The 18,260-nt window shown below is 33.2% G+C and overlaps 1 long non-coding RNA gene across 2 annotated transcripts in view; it reads right to left on the reverse strand.

The window, feature by feature from the left end:
- Positions 1 to 1,275: 1,275 nt before the first annotated feature.
- The window catches only part of LOC141519910 (uncharacterized), a 37,820-nt gene continuing 20,835 nt past the window's right edge, over positions 1,276 to 18,260 (reverse strand). For both annotated transcript variants that reach the window (XR_012477474.1, XR_012477475.1), the window contains one exon: positions 1,276 to 1,361. This is a non-coding gene — a long non-coding RNA (uncharacterized LOC141519910). The remainder of the gene's footprint in view (positions 1,362 to 18,260) is intronic.

The following is an 18,260-nucleotide window of genomic DNA, read 5'->3' on the forward strand; positions in this document are numbered from 1 at the left end:
TTTTATATCTGAACTAGAAAGGCAACATGTGGTGTGTGGGAAAATACACTTTGGAAAACAATCCAAAGACCCTATAGTCAAGTTTAGCTCTGCTATACACTGTGTTCATTGGGTTAAGTTACTTCTAGCATTAAAATTAAGCATTTCTATAGGTTACATAAGATCTTAATCTTTTATCAAATTGGTTAAGATAATTAAGTGAGATCTCTTCAAAAACTATTTCCATAGAGAACAAGGAAGAACAAAGATGTCTAATGTTGGAGGAAAAGTGGAATGACAAACACATCAGTGTACAGTTGTTAGACCATTAAATTGACAAAATCATTCTGAAAAGCAATTTAGAATTATCCTAAGAATATAAAAAATCCATTCTCTTTGACTAAATGATGCCCAGTGCTCAAGGTATATACCCCAATAAAGTCAAAGAATGAAAAGATCTTTATACACTAAAATATTTAGAGTAACAATTTTTGCAGTACAAAGAACTAAAAGTAAATTAAATGATCATTGATTAGGAAAAGCTAAGCAAATACCGATACTTGATTGTATGCAATAGTTCTTACTATGTGATGAGAAATAATAAGAGGAATATAGAATAGCATGGAAAGGTGTATGAACTAATTTAGAGTCTAAACAATGCAAACAATATCAATGAGAATTTCAACAAGAAAATTTGAACTCTATATAATTATACTTATGAAAATTATTCCCTAAAGAATGGAGAAAACTTAAGTCTGTTCCTTCTTTGAACATGTGGGGGTTCTATATATATATATATATATATATATATATATATATATATGTATTTATATATGGAACACAGATTATATTGTTTTACTCATCTTATAAGGTGATTGATTAACTTTACTGAATTTTTTGTATATTGTATAAAAGTTCTCTTGTTAGGCTTGGGCACGAGTTGAAGGATAGAAAGTATTCTAAAAGTTATTATCATGCTAAGACTTTTGGATTTTGTTGTATGTGAAAATAAAAATGATATAAAATAAAAGTTGTGGTTCAATCTTTAAAAAATATTTTTAAATCATCCTATAAATAATCATTTAATAAAAATTTTAAAATTCTCAAAACCTTTAAAAAGTATTCACTTGTAAAATGTAGTGTAATCAAAAAAAGAAGTCTGAGCTGAAAGCAATAAGATGTTGAAGGCATCAAGGAATAAATTCTCAAGACACCCAAAGGTGGGGAAAAAAGATTCTTGGAAAAATGACAAATGAGACAACAGAGGATAAAGTATAAGATTTAGAGGTAGAACCTGGTTAAGCATCCTGGATATGCCACTTTTAGAGTTATAATCATGAACTTCTCCTTTTCTTATATTCTCTGGGTCTCAATTTCCTCATCTGAAAATGAAGAAGAATAGGAAGAGCTGTTTAAAGTCATTCAGAGCGAAGTAAACAGAACCAGGAGTGCAATATTTGAATGACTGAAGCAATGTAAATGAAAATGAAAACTAGGGAATTATAATGACTAATTCTGCCCTCACATTAACACAATTTAAATTTTTAAAAGTGCTTATTAAGCTTCAGACCTTTGTGAAGTATAAGGAATTCAAAAGAAAAGAAAAGAAACACTCAAAATGGTTCCCCTCCCCCCCAAAAAATCTTCTCAGAACACATCTTATCAAATTTCTTGAGTATCTTTTTTGTTTTTGTTTTTTTTTATCCAGAAAATCATTAAACAAGAGATGGGATTATTTTTTTTCACATTTAGGAAACAACTAAGTGAACAATTTAAGTGATATTTTATCCTTTGTTATGGAAATAATACTACAAGGTGAACGTTGGTTTTTGTTTTTTTTTTTTACCTACAAAAATTCCTAGAAATATTTAATGACTCAGTGGGAGAACAAAGACTCAAAGAGAAACTCAGGACTAACTTGGTTTCTAGGAATTATTAAAACACTACAGAATGGGAAATCCCAAGAACTGCAATGAAAAATATCCTTACAGTACTAGCTTCTTTACTCTTTATTTATTTTACTATATTACATTGAGAGACTAATTACCCATTCCATTATTCATGGTTTTTCCATAACTAATGTCCATTCACTCAGAGAGATGTTAGAATGATAGGAGGTTACTTTTAAATCTGTGTCTCTCTAGAATACTCAAAACATGTTTTAGTTTATACTTTGGTCTTTCCTGTACATTTTAACCTTAGTGACTCAGCTCAGCTGCCAGCAATTTTTAAGTGTTTATTTTTTACACATAAGGCTTCCTTTGTACTTCTTATCCATTTATATTGAGCAAGAAGAGTAATTGGGGTTTTGGTTCATTTGGGTTTTTTTTGGTCCTGCCTTACTGTTAAAACTTCATTTATCCAGCATATTGGTGATCATATTTATTCATAGTTAAGACTATAAAATTTACAAATTACTTTCATCACAAAGACCCTTAAAGATCAGTCTGACATAGTGGAAGGATTGCTAACTATCATATCTGAGGAAAAAATGCAAATTCTGTCTGTGTTATTTGGGCATTTGCAAGTTACTTCATCTCTCCGGGTCTATTTTTAGTCCCTAAAATAAAAGAATTGTATCAGAAAATACCTAATATCTATTCCAGATCTAATTAGGAAATATATAGGTCATTATCCCAATTTTACAAATGAGTAGACTAATTGCCCAGGTTGGTCATATAGTTAAAGTCAGGATTTAAATCCAGGCCTTCAGAATTCAAATCCTATTTGAATTTTTGTACAAGAATATTCTAGTGAAGAGAATTCCTCTATTAGAATGTGAGCTTCTAGATAGAATGAATTTTATGAATCATCTAGCTCATACTGTAGAAGACACTCAATAAATATCTTCTGGGTTGTTATTGGTGGTGATGGTGGTGGTCATGTGTATGTGTGTGTGTGTGTGTGTGTGTGTGTGTGTGTGTGTGAGAGAGAGAGAGAGAGAGAGAGAGAGAGAGAGAGAGAGAGAGAGAGAGAGAGAGAGAGAGAGAGAGATTGTCCCTATCTGGATGTGAAGTAGAAGGAGAAGTCTATGGGGGAAAAATACTTCCTCTGGTCCCCACTTTTGGAAGGTAAGCACTGTAGCCAATGTATCAGTTATATCTTTTTTGTTCTCTAAGAGAAGTTCCTACTCCCTAGTCACCATTCTTGACTCCCCCTTCTGACAAGAGATATCCTATCTCTGTTCTGTGGAAAGATGGAAAAAGGATGAGTAACTAAAGTCACATGAATAACTCTGCCCCATCCCAACAGCATACTTGATACTCTGACTCATTTAATCATGAGGAGCAAAAGTATAATCTAAATCCAGTTTAATTTTGCCTTTGGGGAGGTTTTCCAAAATTAATAAATCATACCATAGGTTTCACAATATGCTTTATCTCCATTAAGGAGAAATCCTGAAACCAGGACCAGTTCTTGAAATTTGTGTTCCTCCAAGCATTGTTCCTTCCAATTGATCACTGTCCCTGCATTTCCAGTTAGGGACACTCACACACTGAAAGTTATTAAAATAGAAGAGATACTATCCATAATAAGCAGGATTTGGCAAATACATTTTCAAACCACAAATAAACAGTTTTACAGAACACATTATTTTGAAATATAAATCTATTCTCTCAGAAAGAAAGAAAGGGGAGAAGGAAGATGTGAATTTACAAACTGCCTGCAGTCTTGATCAAGGGAAAGTTTGAAACTAATTGGACATCCTCAAAAAATTGGCTATAATTGTGCCATCTGCCCTTCCAGAAGAAGGTATCAGATACCTCTTCTAAAGGGCCCCTCCCCATCATCACAACTTCTACCATCTTTGCCAGATGGCTCTTCTGTTGCTAATTATCACTATTGTTTTTTGCCCTAAAATCATCCTTGCCCCAGTATCATACTCCAAACATTAGTTCCATGAGAAGTTCTGGGTCTCCAGGGTTTTAAAAAAAATAAAGAATAAAACTTTGACTCTTCTTTCAAACTATATCTCCCAAAAGGCCATGAATCCAAACTCAGTCTCAAAGACCAACTCTAGTCCTTGTAGAAGTTGCTCTTGAAAACATCTGTGTACACTTAACATCTGTTATTGTGCAAAACAGCATCAACATATATATTAAAAATTAATAAAAATTATAATTAAATCAGGATCCAAAATTATTAATTTAGGATACAATTCACAGCAAATCCACATCAAAAATACATGCAGCTCAATTTAATGATTTATTACATATTAATCATATAATGCATCTCTTGTGCTGATTCATTAAAACAGGTTTAAATTATATGCAGGTCATAATACATACACATCTTATAGTAAGCATTTGAATTGTTATAGAACACCAGAAAAGATCCAAGTGAGCATGTAAAAGTGAAGCCATATTAGCAACAAGTCCAATAAAGTAAGAGACTATGCGAACCCAGCAACATATACCCAAATATTGAAAATATGTATACTTAGATATCATAATTCATGCATGATACTCATATAAAACAAATAATATGATCTTGAAGATAATCAAATGATCCATGCTCAAAAGATGAATTTATTTTCTTGAAAAATGAACATATGCAGTTGTAATGCAAATTACATTAAATAAACATCATTTGGTTACTTCTATAAATGCTTGATCAGTTAGGTACACAGTAGATAGAGTGCTGGCTCCAGAGTCAGGACTACTTCCAGAGTTATTTAAAACTGACTTACAACACTTGCTAATTGCATGACTCTGAACAAGTCACTTCAGCCTATTTGCTTCAGTTTCCTCATCAGTAAAATGAGCTGGGGGAAAAATGGCAACTCCAGTCTCTCTGTCAAGAAAACCCTAAATGGAGTTTTGGAGAGTTGAACTTTTCTGAAAACTCAATAACAAAATAACCATTTCTCCATTTTCCCACGTTGCAATTTAAGTTAGTCTGGTCACTGCTTGAATAGTTCCAGATCTACTGTGACTTCTGAATATCTGACATTATATCTGAGACAGTTGATGACTTAAGCCAATTTTCATCAAAGCTTAAGTACTACCCTCTCAAACCTAAATTTGAAGAGGTCCAAAGGTGGTTAGCAGCTTCACCTCTAATAAGATAAAGGACACTATCTTGGTTGAGATGACTTACTTAGCTCCCAAAGGGAATACTCATTCATTCTGCATTGCTGGACATATATTCTACTATGTATATCTTTTTTACTTTCCCTTTTTCTTTGATTTAGATATATAGATTTCCTTGATGAGAGTGAGGAGGAGAACTTTTACGACATTCTGTAGACTAGTGTTAAATATTAGGCAGAAAAGATATTGACTTGGGGTTTAACCACATTAAAATGGGCTGTTGTGTTGAATTACATAGAATCTCCTTCTTTTGGAATATGTTTTTGATCTACTCTCTGAGACAGATGGTCTTTGTATAACCAGTAATGTTTGAGCTGAATACTTTTGTCACTTTTTCCTCTTAATGGAGTACACTAACTTACTCACAGGGGGAAAAATTTGTTGTAGTGGTGGTGCTTCTCAACCTATTTTAAGACAGGCAAATTACCTAGTCTTTTCACCCTTGATATAGTCTAGTTTTTCATTGTTCTTCTAACTTTGTGAACCTAAAGAACAATTAAATTTCTCAGAAAATCAGTCACTACATTGAAGATCTTAACAATAAATATGAGTGATCCATCAAATTAATTTCTGTTTGTATTATATAACTAGATAATAACAATCCTTTAGGTTCTGTTTCAACTGAGAGTTATACTAGTCATAAGGTTCTCTAGTCTCTCCATCCTCAACGAATCCAAAACATCATTCAATAAATAGATATGACATACCCAAACAGCAGCAAGTAGGGGTAAAGTCTGTAGCATCATTCCTGGTGTAGTTGTATGCATGGATTCTTGTATTGACTTCCCTGAGCTTTTTATTCTTTCATTATTGTAAGTATTAAAAGCATTAAAGTTGACTTCCTTCTGGACAATAGTTAAAGTATTGTTCTAGCCTTCCTAATGCTGACAAAGCTAACATCTCCTTGAAAAGCAGTTTTCACTTACAGGGTCTCATGCTGAATGAAGGGAGTAAAACCAAGAGAACAATGTACACATCAACTACAACATTGTGAGGTGAACAACCTTGATAGAAGCAGCTCTTGCAGCAGTCCAGAGAGCTAGGACAATTGTATTTGACTAGCTGTAGACTACATTATCTCCATCTAGAGGAAGAAAAATAAAACAAAACAAAACAAAACAAAACAAAACACACACACACACACACACACACACACACACACACACACACACACACACACAAACAATCCTTCCGAATCTGATGAACACTTTAAAAAATTATCTCTTATGTATCTCTTTCCCTTAATCCTAATTCCTCATATTGAAAATTACTAATTTTAAGGCATGCTTATGAAAATATGTATGTAAAATGCTAACCTGACAGGTTCACTGCTGAGGGGAGGGGGGTGGGAAGGGAGGGTAGAAGGAAATTTTGTAGCAAAAATATATATGTGCATATGGATGAAAATAGAAAAAAGAAAAGTTTAGTTTCAAATTTTCTTCCTTAATCAAGACATATTCTTGTGGGAAATCCCTACACTGATAAATACTTCTACTATATGATGAGAACTTTCAGTTTCCTCTTCTGGTAGGCTTGAGCATGCCATGTGAAATGGTGTTACTATCAATGTATAGCTTTTGTTTTTAACTTGCACATTCTGTAGAAAGAGATCTCTGGAATCTCTTGGAGTGCATCCTTGGATTTCCTTGAATGTAGTCTTTTACTATATATCTTCACATCATACCATCTCCACTTGAGTTCTTCTGCACTGATAATCTTATATTCTGCACCCATCTCCCAGGAACAACCACCCTGGATTCTGATTGGTTAGTCTTTGTCTTGTGTTGCCTGGAGTCAAGCCTCTAATATACTGCCTAACCACCTCCATGTTGTGCCCTGCTCATAAAACTCCAACTTTCTACCAATCCTTATGTGTTAAATCTCAATGACAGAGTTTAAGTTTCTTCAAGCAGGACAGTTTGAAAAAGATGTTGAATTAATTGCATATACATATACATATACATATACACATACATATACATGTACATGTACATGTACATATACATATACATATATATCTAATAGAGAACTACAATTTCATATATAGTAGTCTATTTTCTATTGTGTATGTGAAAGTTCTCATTTTAGTTTATGTTAATTTCTAAAATTTTAATTAAAAATAACACCACATTTAGGTAAGAATCTACACAGTAGTTGAAATGCTACATATCTCAAGGAGATTAAAGATAGGGAGTTCTTCAAAAGAGGAAAACACTTGCAAAACTTTTCCCCCTTTAGTATTCTCAAAGAACTAGAAGTATTGTAGTATGAGAATGTAATGATCTATTGTTGTACTTTAAGAAGTAGATAGAAATAATGCTGATAGCTTAGGGATATTTATTTGTACTGATACAAAGAAGAGTAAGCAGATCCAGGAAAATAACATACACAACAATAGTGACAATATAAATTGAGAGACAAAAAAAAAATAAAAATACTGTGCAATTAGGCACATAGTTAGCATAGTGGAAAGAACATCAAGCCTAGAAGTAGGCAGGTCCTACTACAAAACAAGCCTCCAGTCACTTGATGGAGATATGACCCTGGGCAAATCACTTGACTCTAATTGTCTCAATTTCCTTATTTGTAAAATGAGCAAAACACTCTAGGATCTCTTCCAAGAAAACCATAAATGGTGTCACAAAGAATCAGATTCAATTAAAACTGTGTAACACCTATATAATTATAAGCAACAAGCTAAACAAAGAAAATGAGATAAAATGCAGATCTATCACTTCTTTTTTGGAATAAAGACTATTAATATGTAACATTATATGTTGTGATATGTTGGTTAGTTTTGATGAATTGTTTTCTTCCCCTTCATGCTTTTCTATTCTTTGTTACAAATGATTGATTGAGTCTTGGGTAGAGAAGCAATGAAGAATATATTTAGAAATGAAGGTGACAAGAAATGTATAAATTTTTCACAAATTGTCTTTAAAAAATGAAATTTCTTTGAGTGCAGGGAGTGATTTTTGTTTCTTTATATTTTTCTACCTAGCATTTAGCACAATTTCTGGTACATGATAAATTTTTTTTAATTTTATTTTATTTTTCCAATTACAAACAAAAGTAGTTTTTCAACATTCATCCATTTGCAAGTTTATGAATTCCTCTTTTTTTCTACTGCCTTCTTCATGGCAGCATACAATCTGGGAAAAGTTACACAAATACAATATTGTTTAGTATATTTCTATATTAGTCATGTTGTGAAAGAGGAATTAGAGCTAAGAAGAAAGAAACAAAACAAGAAAAAGGAAGGGAAAACATTCCCTTTTAAAAAAGGAATATAGTACGCATTCAGACTGTTTCTTTTTCTCTGGATTTTGGATGGCATTGATCATAGCAAGTCTCTCAACATTGTCCTTGAACTCTGAACTACTGAGAGGAGTTGCATCTACCATGGTTGATCATCTCATAATGTTGTTGTGCATACATACAATGTTCTCACTTCAGTCAACCTCAGTTCATATAATTCTTTTCATGCTTCTGTAATGTCTGATCATTCATGATTTCTTATATAACAAGAATAATCCATAATATTCATATATCATAACTTGCTCAGCCATTCCCCAACTGTGGGATCTCACCTCAATTTCCAACCTTTGTCACTAAAAAAAAAGAGCTGCTAAAATATTTTTGAGCTTGTGATACTTTACCCATTTTTATGATGTCTTTGGTTTATAAGCCTAGTACTGATATTGTTGGGTCAAAAGGTGATCAGTTTTATTGCTCTTTGGGCATAATTCCAGACTGATCATTTTTCTTTTTTTAATCATTTTAGTGAATTTAGTAGGTGTATGGTGATACCTGAGAGATGTTTTCATTTAACTTTTTCTAATCAATAATGATTTGGAGCATTTTTAAAAATTATTATACATAGCTTTAATATGTTCATCTGAAAATTGCCTGTTTATATTTTGACAATTTATCAATTGGGGAATGATTTGTAATGTTATAGAAGTTGCATATGTGCAACCATGTTTAATGTTTTTCCGTCTTAGTCCTGTTGTGAAAGAGGAATTAGAACTGGGGGAAGCCATGAGTAAGAAAGGAAAAAAAACACAAAAGAAGTTTAGAAAAGTGTACATAATATGCTTTGCTCTCCATTCAGACTCCATAGTTTTTCTTTGGATGCAGATGGCAATTTCCATAACAGGTCTCTTGGAAATGTCCTTGATCACTTACTGAGAGGGGCTTCAACTGTCATAATTGATCATCTTACAATGTTGTTGTTAATGTGAACATTTCTCTCTTGGTTCTATTCACTCCACTCAACATTAGTTCCTGCAAGTCTTTTCATGCATCTCTAGAGTTCACCCTCAAAATTTCTTACAGATCAATAGTACTCCAGAGTATTCATATAGCTGGTATTATTATCCCCATTGTCCTATTGAGGAAATTGAGGTTGACAGAGGTTACATGCCCAGGATTACACAACTATTAAGTGTCTAAAAGTCATTTTAAACACTTGACTAAGTGTCTAAAGACAAATTTGAATTAAAGCACTTATTAAATCCACCTTTTGCCCCAGTGAACTATTCAGTTGCATTTCTTTTTCTTCAGATTTTAATTTCTGGTAGAATCTGAGTGACCTTGGCAGAATCCAAATTACTTCGAGCAGAGTTGGATAAACACTTTTTTGGGTATGTGATTAATGGGATTGATGGAATCCCATTTCAATTCTTTTCCAACTCTTTTACAGTTCTAGGAATATAGGAATTTCAAGAGAGATGCTTTCCTGTATAAAGTATGATAACTGTATGGTATAGAGAAAACACTAGATTTGGAGTCACAGAATCTGTTGTTTGTTGCTATTCTGACCATCCCCTCTGGATCTAGATATCTTTATTTCTAAAATGAAGTATGTTTAATAATTCATTTCTATGATGCTTTCCAGCTTTAAACCTTGTGATCCAATCAAGAATTTTGGGGCTTCCCATACTCAGCTTGTCAAGTGCTTCAACCAATGAAAAGCTATTCTTCCATCCTGAAGATTTATAATAATCATATAAATTTACCAGTATGAAAGATTTTCATCTACAAATTCATATACTGGCATTTGTATTTAGATTAAAAAAAGAGATGAATTCCTTATCTAAAACACTAGCTGAAAATATTATTCCCTAGCTTTCTGCCTTCCTTTGAATCCTGATTGCAGTGGTTGTATTTGTACAAACCTTTTTAATTATAGTCAAAATCATTCAGTTTGCAACTAATAATGTTCTCTAGATCTGGTTTAGTCATAAACTTCTCCCCTCTCTGGAAATTCAAAGGATAGAGTATCTCTTATTCTTCTAGTCTGTGGTATCACCCTTTATGTGTATTTCCAGTATTCATTTATTTTGGCATAGGGTATGAACTATGTGGTTCTCTGCCTAGTTTTTTTTTTAGGTTTTTGCAAGGCAAATGGGGTTAAGTGGCTTGCCCAAGGCCACACAGCTAGGTAATTATTAAGTGTCTGAGACCAGATTTGAACCCAGGTATTCCTGACTCCAAGGCCAGTGCTTTATCCACTACGCCACCTAGCCGCCCCCCTCTGCCTAGTTTTTGCCATAATATTTTCCTATTTCCCTAGCAGTTTTTGGTCAAATAGTGAGTTCTTATCCCAGAAGTTACTGTCTTTGAGTTTATCAAATATTAGATTTCTGTAGTCATTTTGTTTCTTCTTTACCTTCTCTAATCCACTGATTCATTTCTCTATTTCTTAGTCAAGACTAGATAATTTTGTTGACTGCCACTTAGTAATAAAGTTTAGATCTGGTACACCTAGGTCACCTTTCTTTGCTATTTGTTTCATCAATTCTCTTGATATTCTTGACTTTTTGTTGCTCTGAATGAATTTTGTTACTATTTTTTTCTAGTTCTGTAAAAGGATTTTTGGCAGTTTAATTGACTGACAAAGAATTAATAATTTAGTTTGTATAGAATTGTCCTTTTTATTATATTAACTTGGCATAACCATGAACAATTAATAATTTTTCTCTTGTTGGAGTGGATTTTATTTGTGTGAAAAGCATTTTGTGCTTGTGCTCATAGAGTTTCTGAGTTTGTCTTGGGAGCTAGATTACCAATTATTTTATTTTGTCCACAATTACATTAAATTGAAATTTTCTTTCTATCTCTTGTTCTTAGGCTTTATTATTATAAAGAAATGCTGATGATTTATATTAGTTTATTTTATATCATGCAAAGCATTTTAACTGTTTCAAGTAGTTTTGTGTTGATTTTGAGGGTTCTCTAAGCATATCATCTTACCATCTGTAAAGAGTAAAAGTTTTGTTTTCTCATTGCCTATTCTAATTTCATCATTTATTTTTCTCTTATTAGTATTATTATTTTTTTAAGATTTTTCAGGGCAAATGGGGTTAAGTAGCTTGCCCAAGGCCACACAGTTAGGTAATTATTAAGTGTCTGAGGATGGATTTGAACTCAGGTACTCCTGACTCCAGGGCCGGTGCTCTATCCGCTGCATCACCTAGCCACTAACATTTCTAATGCAATATTGAAAAGTAGTGGTGACAATGGGCATACTTGTTTCACCTTTGATCTTATTGGAAATGTTACTAATTTATCTCTTTTAAATGTAATGTTTGTTGATGATTTTATATAGACACTGATTATTTTAAGGAAAATTCTATTTATTCTTAAACTCTAGTGTTTTAATAAGAATGTGTGCCATATTTTGTCAAAGACTTTTTCAGCATCCTTTGAGATAATCATATGATTTCACCAACTATCAAGATAATCATATGGTCAATTATGTTGATAGTTTTCCTAATATTAAAACATCCCTACCTACTTGGTGTAAATTCTCCCTGATCATCCTTGTAATAACTTGCTGCAATTTCTTTGTTAAAAAAATTTATTTAAAATTGTGTCAGTATTCATTAGTGAGATTGGTGTATAATTTTCTTTGACTTTTTTGGCTTTTTCTGGCTTAGGTAAAAGCATTACATTAGTGTCATAGAAGGAATCTGTTTATTAGAATTGGAATTAATTGTTTGTTAAATGTTTGGTAGAATTGACTTGTAAATCTATTTTGGTCAAGAGATATTTTCTTAGGAAGTTTGTTAATGGTTTCTTCAATTTCTTTTTCTGAAATTGAGTACTTTATGTATTTTATTTTCTCTTCTGTTAATCTGGGACACATATTTTTGCAAATATCCATCCATTTCACTTAGATCTCACATTTGTTGGCAATTAGTGGGAAAAAAAGAGTACTGGATTATTACTTTAATTTCCTCCTTATTGATGGTGAACCCATCCTTTTCATTTTTGGTACTAGAAATTTGATTTTATTCTTTCTTTTTTCTTAATCAGTTTAATCAAAGGTTTATCTATTTTATTGGTTTTTTCATTAAACCAATTCAGTTTTATTTATTAATTCAATGGTATTCTTACATTCAATTTCATTACTTTATCCTTTGATTTTCTGAATTGCTAGTTTGGCAATTAATTGAGGATTTTAATTTTTTTTCCTAGATTTTTAGTTGTATGTCCAATTCATTATTTCCTCTTTCGGTATGGTGTTTCATAATTGTCATTGTCTTGTACAAAACTGTTGATTATTTCTATTATTTGTTGTTTGTTACCCTCATTTTAAAGCTAGGTTACTTAATTTCCAATTGATTTTTAGTTTATCTTTCCATGGCCCTTTATGACATATAATTTTTATTGTATCATGATCTAAAAAAGATGCATTTAATATTTCTTTTTTTTATTTGATTGTGAGGGTTTTTCCCCCCCTAAAATATAGTCAGTTTTTGTGAGGGTGCCATGTACAACAGAGAGAAAAAAAGGTATATTTCATTCTATCCCCATTCAATTTTCTTAGAGGTCTATCATATCTAAGTATTCTAAAATTCTATTCACCTTCTTGCTTATTTTGTAGTTAGATCTATCTAATTTTGAGAGAAGGAGGTCTCCCAATATTATAGTTTTGTTGACTATATTTCCTTGTAACTTGTTTAGCTTCTCTTCTAAGAATTTAGATGCTACCTGTGAAATAGCATATACATTTAATATTAATACTACTTTTATTGCCTATGGTTCCTTTTAAGAAGATTTAGCTTCCTTATCTCTTTTAAATGAGATCTATTTTTCCTTTTACTTTGTCTGAGATTGCTACTCCTTCTATTTTACTTCCACTGAAGCATAATATATTCTGCTCTAGGGTCAACTAGGTGGTGCAGTGGATAGAGCACTGGCCCTGGTGTCAGGAGTACCTGATTTCAAATCCGGCCTCAGACACTTAATAATTACCTAGCTGTGTGGCCTTGGGCAATCCACTTAACCCATTGCCTTGCAAAAACACACACACACACACACACACACACACACACACACACACATATATATATGTATGTCATGATCAACCCTGATGGACTTGCTCATCCCTGCAGGGCAACAAGCAGGGACAATTTTGGGCCATCTGCAATGGAGAATACCATATGTGTCCAGTGAAAGAATTATGGACTTTGAACAAAGACCAAAGACTATTACCATCAAATTGGGGGGGGGGGGAATGAAATGTTATATTATTAGGTTTACCATCTCATACTTTATTTTTCTTCCTTAATGATATGAGTTCTCTGTCATCACATTCAACTGAGACCAATGTATAACATGGAACCAATGTAAAGACTAACAAAATGCCTTCTGTGGGGGATGGTAGGGAGAAAAGCAAGAATGGGGGAAAAATTGTAAAACTCAAAATAAATAAAATCTTTCTTAAAAAATACAATATATATATATATGTATGTATTCTGCCCTAGCCTTTTAGCTTTACCCTATCTGTATCTCTATGCTTCAAATGTCTTTTTTGTAAACAACATAGTGTAGGTTTCTTTATTTTTTTTATCCACTCTGTAATCTGTTTCCATTTGATGGGAACATTCATCCCATTCATATACATAATTATGATTACTAACTCTGTATTTCCCTCCAGGATATATTCCCCCATTTGTACTTTTTTCTTTCCCTTTAACCCCCTTATCAATATAATAATTCTGACTACTTCTTCTTGAGTAGCCCTTTTTCCCATTAGCCCTTTCCCTTTCATTCTCCCTTTCCTCTTTTACTTTTCTTTTTAACTTTTACTTTACCTTTACTTTTACTTTAAACCCCCTTTTATCAGTCCCATTTTCCCCTTTCTTTTCCCTTAACCCTCTATTTGTGTAGGGTAGGATAAAATTTTAAACACAACTGAGAATGTATGTTATCCCCTCTTTGGGCCAAATCTATGGAGAATAAGATTTACTCATTGTTTATACCCTCCCTTCTTCCCCAATTATAATAGGTCTTTGTGACTCTTAATGTGACTTTTAATTTATCCTCTAATACCTTGCTTTCTCCTAGGATAATCCTTCTTTTCATGTTTTGATTGTTTTAAACATGACTTGTACACAGAATATCTGTTAGGTTATATCCCTTTTATCTGTCCTGATAGAAGTACAATTTTCATGATTGTTGAATTGATTGGTTAATAAATCTCATTGCCTCATAGTCACTTCACACTCACAATCTCTGTCCAAGTACACTGCCTACAACTATCTCAACAGAAATACAGTTCTCTAAGTTAATGTCCTTCAATTGGCAGATGGCTTAACAAACTGTGGTATATGTATGTCATGGAACATTATTGTTCTATTAGAAACCAGGAGGGATGGGAATTCAGTGAAGCCTGGAAGGATTTGCATGAACTGATGCTGAGCGAGATGAGCAGAACCAGAAAAACACTGTACATCCTAACAGCAACATGGGTGTGATGATCAACCCTGATGGACTTGCTCATCCCTGCAGGGCAACAAGCAGGGACAATTTTGGGCCATCTGCAATGGAGAATACCATATGTGTCCAGTGAAAGAATTATGGACTTTGAACAAAGACCAAAGACTATTACCATCAAATTGGGGGGGGGAATGAAATGTTATATTATTAGGTTTACCATCTCATACTTTATTTTTCTTCCTTAATGATATGAGTTCTCTGTCATCACATTCAACTGAGACCAATGTATAACATGGAACCAATGTAAAGACTAACAAAATGCCTTCTGTGGGGGATGGTAGGGAGAAAAGCAAGAATGGGGGAAAAATTGTAAAACTCAAAATAAATAAAATCTTTCTTAAAAAATACAATTTTCAAGAGTCATAAAACTCATCATATTTTGAAAAATTTATGCCACACCCTCTTTCTAAGTACCATCTATAAAATTACAATCCTCATCAGTTAAAGTATCATGTAAAACAAAATCACTTCATGATCCATTTTAACCACTAAGTACACTTCCTACAATAATAATGAACCAAGTAAAGCAAAATCACTTCATGATCTATTTATGTCCTACTACTATTACTACTAATCCTTTGAAGAATGAAGATACCCACATTAACCAAACAAATAATTGGAGGTGTGAGTTGAACAATTATGTTTATTATAGTGAGAAACATATTGTGCAAGGCATCCTTCTCATTTGCTTTTAACAGAAGAAAACATACTAAGTTTTGATTTATAGGAAACAAAATTATTGGAGATTGTTTGACTACTTTGGGATTATCTGGACCTTAAATGGTTTACCTTCCATATCAGTGAGGCAACCTTGACAATGCCAGACAAGCACAAGTCTGTGCTGCGTGGCAATACGCAACAACCCAGTACATCCCAATCTGTCACTTGATGGGCTAATCATCAGTGTGATCTTTCCTCACAGATCAAACAACTTTGATTGTGAACTTTGAAGGTCAAAGTTCACAAAGAGAAGGCATGTGAACAGCAGTTGAGCATGGGTCAGTTGGTACGAGATAGGTGAAGGTCATTCTGAAAGATCAAAAGAAGTTGGGTTCAGATCCCTCAATCTGGAGTGGCAGAAATGCTGGCCATGAGGCATCTAATGTGATAATGTGATCGTACTGGAGAAGCTGTCAGGAGCTGTGGGGAAAGTTCTCTTTTCTTTGTTAAGGACAGAGTCACCCTGGAATAACTTTGCCCCCACCCACCCACCAAGAGAAGGGTCCTTGCCTTTGAAAGCATGAAGGTCCTGGCAGGATCTGGTAAACAGTGTAGAAAGATAGCTCTGATGATTAGGCTATGGAGAGGCAGGTTATTATGTACCAGGTTGTTTTATTAGGTTGGCAGTTATTTATAGCCAGACCATCTAAGTACACTTCCTCCCTCTATCTCTAACCCTCAAGCACTAAAATAGCATGCAAATCAAAATCACTTCATGATCCAAGAGTACCTCTAAGTGTATTCCCTGCAACTAAATTCAACCCTCATGAGGTAAAATATGAACTAAAGTACCTTCATTTTCATGATCAGTCTATTCCCACATCTCTCCAAGTATGCTTCTTTTCATTATACTAAGAGAAATACAATTCTTAGGGGTGACAAGTATGGTCTTCCCCTATAGGGATGCATTCAATTTAATGTTATTGATGAATATTTTCCCCTTTCCATTTACCTTTTTTATACATTTCTTGTGTCTTGTATTTGAAGGTCTGGCCTTTTTTTAATCAGATTTTTTTTCTTTTCTTTCTTTTTTTTAAAGGATTTTGCAAGGCAAATGGGGTTAAGTGGCTTGCCCAAGGCCACACAGCTAGGTAATAATTAAGTGTCTGAGGCCAGATTTGAACTCAGATACTCTTGATTCCAGGGCCACTGCGCCACCTAGCCACATCTGAAAGTTCATCTTTTCCTCTGAAAGAATATGTTAAATGTTGCAGGACAGTTGATTTTTGGTTGTAATTCAAGGTCCTTTTCCCTATAATATTCCAGGCTCTCAGATACTTTAATGTTGGAACTGAGATGACCTGCATAATAGTGACTGTGGTTCTTAGTATTTAAATGGCTTCTTTTTTTGGTTATTTGCAGTATTTTCTCCTATTGGTAAGAATTCTGAAATTTTGCTACAATATTCTTTGGAGTTTTTATTCTGTAATTTCTTTCTTGAGGTGATCAGTGAATTCTTTGAAGGACTATTTTGTCTTTTTCTTCTGGAATATTATGGGAGTTTTCCATGTTAATTCCTTGCAAAATATTTTTCAGACTTTGTTTTGATTGAGGCTTTCAGGTGGACCAATAATTTGCTAATTATTTCTCCTTGATCTATTTTCCAGGCCAGTCATTATTCCTAAGGGGTGCTTTACTTTTTTTTCAATTTTTTACAATCTTTGTTTTTGTTTGATGGAATCTTGGTGTATCATAGAGACAGTAGTTTCCATTTATACAATTCTAATTTTTAGGGTTTAATTTTCTTCAGTTAGTTTTTGTGTTTCCTTTTCCAGTTGCTTGATTTTACTTTTTAAGTTGGTAAATTTATTTTTTGATGAATTTCATTTTTTCCAGTGGGTCATTTTTAATTTAAAGGAATTTTCTTCAGTTATTTTTTCATAATTCTCCTGCATGGTTCTCATTTTTTTTCTCTAATTTTCTTCTTCCTCTCTTCTTTGGTTTTCAAAATTGTTTCTGAGCTGTTCCAAAAGACCTTTTGGATTTGAGGCCCATTCATAATTTCCTTTGAGGCTTCACATGTATTTTGTTACTACTTTCCTTTTCCGACATAAATTTTTATCATCTCTATTAGTATAGTAGCTATTTATGGTTAGTGCTTTGTTTGTTTGTTTATTTTGCTCATTTTGATAGTCTTAACTCTGCTCCTGGAGCAAAAGCAGTATAGTTCTGAGCTTTTTGTGCTGGGGCTGGGTTCTAGTCCCTGGATTATGGCTTGTATATAACTTTGTCTATAGAGTTGTTTGTTCTTCTTCTTTAGAGTATTTTAGAGTATTAAAATTAGAGTATTAAAGAATTACTTCTTTAGAGTATTTCTTTCTATTTGCCTATGGTGTTGCCTATGCAGTGGTTTGCTCCTTCTTCTAGAGTAGCTCTGAATAACATATCTGATTTCTGTGACAGTCTAGTAAGGTATTTCATTAAAAAATTCTAGTTTCTATCATTTTTTCACCAGTAGTTTGTCTCCAAGGGTCTGGCATTTGGGTCCTTTGATATTAGGACCTAGTTGTTTGGCTTTAATTGACTCCCATAGGACTTCATTAGCCATCAGTTTTCTTCATTGGTCACAGAAAATGGAAGCAAAAAAAATGACTTAACAAAGTTTCACATATTGCCATTGACAATGTTGCTAATAAAAGTACCAAAGTTTCAACTGTTCTGTAATGTAGCTCCTTG

Source organism: Macrotis lagotis, chromosome 1 (genome assembly GCF_037893015.1).
Source record: "Macrotis lagotis isolate mMagLag1 chromosome 1, bilby.v1.9.chrom.fasta, whole genome shotgun sequence".
NCBI classification, from domain to species: domain Eukaryota; kingdom Metazoa; phylum Chordata; class Mammalia; order Peramelemorphia; family Peramelidae; genus Macrotis; species Macrotis lagotis.